This window comes from Lactuca saligna, chromosome 3 (genome assembly GCF_052625555.1).
Source record: "Lactuca saligna cultivar CGN05327 chromosome 3, ASM5262555v1, whole genome shotgun sequence".
Lineage (NCBI taxonomy): Eukaryota > Viridiplantae > Streptophyta > Magnoliopsida > Asterales > Asteraceae > Lactuca > Lactuca saligna.
In genome coordinates this window covers 15,766,475-15,772,556 of record NC_136419.1, presented here as the reverse complement: position 1 = coordinate 15,772,556, position 6,082 = coordinate 15,766,475, and positions in this window count along the sequence as shown.

Below are 6,082 nucleotides of genomic sequence, written 5' to 3'. Positions count from 1 at the left end.
ATCCAGATCTTTCATCCATTTGTCCTTCTTCAAAAGGTATAAAGTTCAAACCTTGATGAATGCTTTGCTAGATCCTGCTAAACTAGGAGTTTATTTCCTTTTTGTCCCATATTCTTGGTTTATTTGGGTATGAGCTACAATAGACCTTGTGAGTAGCATTTCTAGACGTTTTGGAGTGTATTAAGTCACAAAAATGCAATCTTGTCCCTTTCCTTTGATCCATCCATAAGATATTAAACATGAGAATGAGTAAATAGTCAGGGTTTTGGATTTGAGCTCTCTTTAGCCAAGCAAAGGCATAAAGTTAGATGATTTTATGATTTAGAATGTTCATTAGGGTCAGATCTTAGCTTTAAGTGAATGGTCCTAATGTTTTAAGTGCTTAATATGAAATTGGCAAAAGACGTTGTATGCGGGAGGGGGGGGGGGATAATTTGTAGGTCGAGCATATCCTGGTTTTCACCCATTTTCTGGTTAAGGCTCTACGCCCTGCGTATAGCTAGGTGTACGTCACGCATAGGTCAACAAAAGGTTAACCGTTGACTTTTTAACCGGTTTGAGTTTTGGTGAACACTGAGGGGTTGAGGACTTGGAAGGACAAAATGGACTTCCGCCCAAATGAGGATTAGTCTTGGTATTTGGAGTTGCTGAGTTAGGGTATTTTACCTTAACTGTTAATTAAGGTTTGGTTTTTGGATATGTTTAGTGGGAGATATTTCAGCATCGGCGGCTCGTATATGATATATGTTCGTTTACAGATCAATGTGAGTCTCCTCACTGTACTCGTGAGTCGAAGGCATCGATACCGACCCACTAGATTATGTTTGTAAGATGCTAGCAGTATTTGTGACTCTTACATGTGTTTTGTATGTTTTATATGGGTGGGGCCCGATTATTTATGTTTTATATGGGCAAGGCCCGTTATATATCATTTTGGGCAGGGCCCGTTATGCAATAGGTCGGGTCTATTACGCAGCTTGGGCGAGACCTGTTTATATGTATGTTATATGTGGTATTTTGGGGGCACCTACTAAGCTTTGTTCTTACGATTTCATGTTATTTTTCAGGTACTTTCAGTTTCAAGGGAAGAACTCGATGTGATTGACTGATTGCATCACATCTGATAACTATTGATTACCTTTTTATACTTTGATTGAGTTTTTGGAATGTATGAATACTTGTTTTAGGTTTATTTAAAGAAACTATTTTACTTGGTATTTTTGGAACACTACAAAAGTCGTGCATATACATTATTAAATATCATGATAATAAATTTAACGTTTATTTTTTTTTGAACGACAAACTAATCTACTCCTAAATCACTACCTATGTTTCGAACGAGAGTTGGTAATAATCAACTTAGTTTAAGAATTGTTATTTCATAGTTAATGTCAATAACATAGTTTTTTTCAACATAGTATTTATTTGAATTTTCATTACACAATCTAACATATGCAGAAGGAATGAATATACATGTATTTATATTTTATTATAATTTATTTAAAAAAATTTTTAAAAAAAATGGATAAACGGCTATCCATCGTGACTCTATTTTATGAGGATAAAAAGAGTCACATTCATGTTCAGTTTGGATAGAAACCACCGAATTTTGAAGTTAATAGAAGGTGTTGTTATTATTTATATTTAGGAAAATTAAATTGCTTTCTTGTTTTTTAAATTTGTTTCTTGTTTTAATAGGAGAAATCAAATGCCATGTTATTATTTTTTATTTATATTTTTATTTATTTAAAATTGTAACAAATATCTAATTTTATTTTTTCAATAACGATATTTACTTAAAAGAATAAGAAGGTTGGTAGATATAAGGATGTTCAAATTTTCTTTTAATGGTAAATAGAGTAAGAAGAGAGCGCGTGTATGAGAGTGGGGGTAATGGAGTTGTTGTTGAGGGCGGGGTTTAAGGGCTCGAAGAACCAATTCCCAAAGTACAGAGGGAGAAGATAAAGCCTCGTGGCCGACAGTCATACGTTGTCACTTTACGCTACACGCACTTTCAACCCATTTTCCAGTTCCTCATCGCACGTGACGACACGTGCACTTGTATACCTATAAACGTTACTTTCAGTCAAACCTTCCAAATATTCCATCTAGACCTTCTGGACCCAATCTATTACAGAAAACGCCCTCCACCATATTAATTACAACGGGTCCCTTAATGTGACCAATAATCAAATAGGAATGAAAGTAACGACTTGGTTGTATTGTTGTGGTTAATATGTTATCATATTTATAAATTATCATCTCATTATTCTTGTTATAGATGACGTTTTAAGATTAAGTATAAAAAATAAACAACATCAAATAACATGTTATAATACCATCTAATTTTTATATTATTATTATTTTGAAAAATTCTAAAAAATAAATAAATAAATAAAATATGATATTTTAAAAAATCTTAAATTAAACATAACGTTTAAAAAAATACCACAAAGAAATAAAAAACATTTAAAAATTAAAAAAACATGAAAAGACAAAAAAAATTACATTTTTTCTCCTAAATTATTCATCTTAGTTACCATCGTATATATAATCTGCCAAGTTTTCTCAAATTTGCTTGTGTTTTTGTTGGTCTTGAATATCAACAACTCTATGTAAATATTTCGTTGTTCATGGTTAAACTTGCATATGTTTAGGTTCCATAAGCGAATACTCTGAATATTTCATCATTTATCTTCAGTCACCATATGTTTTGTGAACACATACATTGAAAACAGTTTCTTTCTAATGAAATGGTTGCTCATTACTTTGCTTACTATGATGCATGTCTTGTGATACTAAACATGACGTCCTCCACCGGCGAACGTTTCCGCTGTTCCGGTTTTGGGGTGTGATAGAAATCACGCTAGAATATGATGTTGTTGTTCGTTAATAGAAAGAAACAAGAAAAGAAGAACGTTTGTCTGCCAAATTTGGTCAACCTCTTGCTTCGGCTGATGAGAGTGCTAAACTTCAAAGCAATGAAAATCAGGTGAAGAAAATCTTCAATAATGTTGTGGAGAAACAATAGTAAGTTTCATACCTAAATGACCGGATTGATAGCAAGAAGTTTAGAGATGTTCTAGCTTTCAGGTCAAAGCCTGATCCTATTATCAAAGTGAGATGCACCAAGTCGAGGAATGAGTCACTAAAGCTTCGCTTGGTTAGAAAAAAAAGTATGAATACACTAAGGTTGTATTTGCTCGTGAGCTAGTCAAATTTGGCTAAAACGAGTAGATTCAAATTCAAGAAATTATCGTCAAAAACAAGGGTATTCATGCTTAAGAAGTGAAGTTGGCAATTCAGTAGTTACTCAACAAATTCAAGAAGTTGAACCTTGTGCCATCAGCTGGTCCATCTAGACCATCATCCTCTGGAAGAACAAGTGCTCCCAGATAATCCAAGAATACCAAGTTTCTTCTTCCTTATGGAACTCAGTATATCAAAAATAAGTTACCATCAGGTGTTGAACCAGTCCAATACATGTTCATTCTAGAACCTAAGCATGAGATATCTTATCTTGACAGTCAAAATCAAATGTGCTTTCAACGCACTAATGGTCTTCCTTCTGCTCTCACTGAACATTTGTTTTATCTTCGCTTGGAAGGATTTGGTTATTTTGAAATACAAATAGGATATTGCATCGTGATATATGTGGAGCTTAGTAGAAAATTGGATGAACTTAAAATTGATCAATTCAGACTGGTCAAGCTTAACAAGTTTTACAATGGCTCTTCTGATAACTCTAAAGAAGATTAGTTTTGACATCATCAGAGTGGGGGGAGGAGAGATTGTAAGGTCACGCCTTATGATCTGATGACTCAAACACTCTACACATCTATCAGCATCAACGTTTACAACATCACTAGCGCCAACATATAAAGCTTATCAATGTCAGTATATAGCATTGTTATTCTATTGTAATCTTTTATATATTTGGTAATGTTAAATGTGACTCGAGCATTTGGATCATTTTCATGGAGCATTCAGATCACTTGGACCTCAATGGATCACTTGGAGTTAATGGAGCGTGTTAAAAAGGAACGGATCTTCTGAGAGAGGAATGGATCATTATCAAAAGGAACCAATCAAGTGTCAAAGGAACAAATCGTGTATAGGGGGTTTGGAGCACCAAAAGAGGATTAGAGAACTAGGAAGAGGTTTGGAGTACTTAGAAGGGATATGGAGCAACAAGGGTTCCTTTTTGTGCTATTTGATAAAGGGATGGGCCAAGAGGGATGCTCTTGCACCATGGCACACCCTCTTGCACCATCATGTTCTCTTCTTGTGCCAAAATACTGCTTTTTGAGCCATGCATGGTCTTGTTGCGCCATGCATGTGCCTGTTGCTCCATAGTGATGTTGTTTCTCCAATGTTGATGTGTGTGCACCATAGTTGATGCTCTTGCACCATTTATATCCCTGTTGTGCTATCTAGAGTTGCTTTTGCACCATATTGAAGTTGTTGTGCTATCTAGAGTTGCTTTGACTGGGTCAAAGTGACCAAACATTCTCTTGTTATAATGAAAGGGAAGATGAATCATGCAGATCTATATCCAAGAAGGCAGTACGGTTATGGGAACAATGGTTATCTCCCAATCCTTAAATGAAGGTGATGACAAGACGAAGTTGCGGCATCGTATATTGGGGCATATGAGTGAGAAAAGCATGTCAGTTTTAAGTAAACAAGGACTGGTTGGTGGAGAAGCTACTGGAAAGATAATGTTTTGTGAAGCTTGCGTCAGGAGAAAGCATCGCAAAGTGAAGTTCGGTACCGGACAACACACAAGAAAGGAAATCATGGAGTATGTTCACTCAGATCTATTGGGTCATGCACCAGTGAAGTCTCAAGGAAGATTCCCATACTTTGTGAGGTTCGTTGATGGCTATTCAAGGAAGGTTTGGTTGTACTTTCTGAATAACAAAGATGAGGTGTTTGGGAAGTTCAAGGAGTGGAAGACCATGGTTGAGAAAAGGCCTTGAATACAAGTCAAGACTCTGAGTACTAATAATGGGTTGGAGTTCCACAAGGTAGAATGTATAGTGAGGCATCGCACTGTATGTCACACACCAAAGAAAAACAGAGTGGCAGAACGAATGAACCAAACACTCATGTAGTATGCAATGTGGATGTGTATATTTTGCTAACTTATCCACGCCATTTTGGGCGGAAGCAGTTAACACTGCTTTCTATCTAGTAAACATATCACCATCAACTGCTATTGACTTGAAGAATCCTCAAGATATATGCTCTGGGAAACCCTCTGACTATTCTAGTTTACGTATATTTGGATGCCCCGCATATGATCATGTGAATGATGGTAAACTTGAGCCAAGGGAAATGAAGTGCATATTTCTAGGATATGCGACATGAGTAAAAGGTTATCGACTGTACTGTACAGAAGAAGGAAGGAATCCTAAATTTATCACAAGCCCAGAATCGGACCTTTGATGAATCTGCTATAGGTAACCAGGGAGGAGGTGATACAAGTCAAGCAGGGAACAAACATCAGGGTGCTAGCAAGAAGGTGGAGTTTGCATCTAAAACTCCATTTAGAATTATCATAAGTGGCACAGAGCAAGGCGACAGTGAACCGCCTAGAGAAGATGAAATCCAAGAACAACCCATGGGAGCTTTGGAACATTTGGAAGGGATATAGAGCAACAAGGGGTCCTTGTTGCGCCATTTGATAAAAGGATGGGCCAAGAAGGATTCTCTTGCACCATGGTACTCCCTTTTGCACCATCTTGTTCTCCTCTTGCGCCATGATATATCTTGTTGCGCAATGCATGGTCATGTTGCGCCATTCATGTGTCTGTTGCTCCATGGTGACGCTATTGCTCCAAGATTGATGTTTGTGCACCATACTTGATGCTATTGCACCATTTATATCCATGTTGCACCATGAAGAAGTTGTTGCGCCATCATGGCCCATCTTGGTACATGATGCTCCATATTGATTACTTTGTTGTGCCATGTGATCCAAGTATGGCTAGAAGATGATAATTCTCAAGAATGTTCTAGAAGATGATGCATGGCAGATTGAGATTAATTGACATGTTTCGTAGGCCTATTGGCCAAT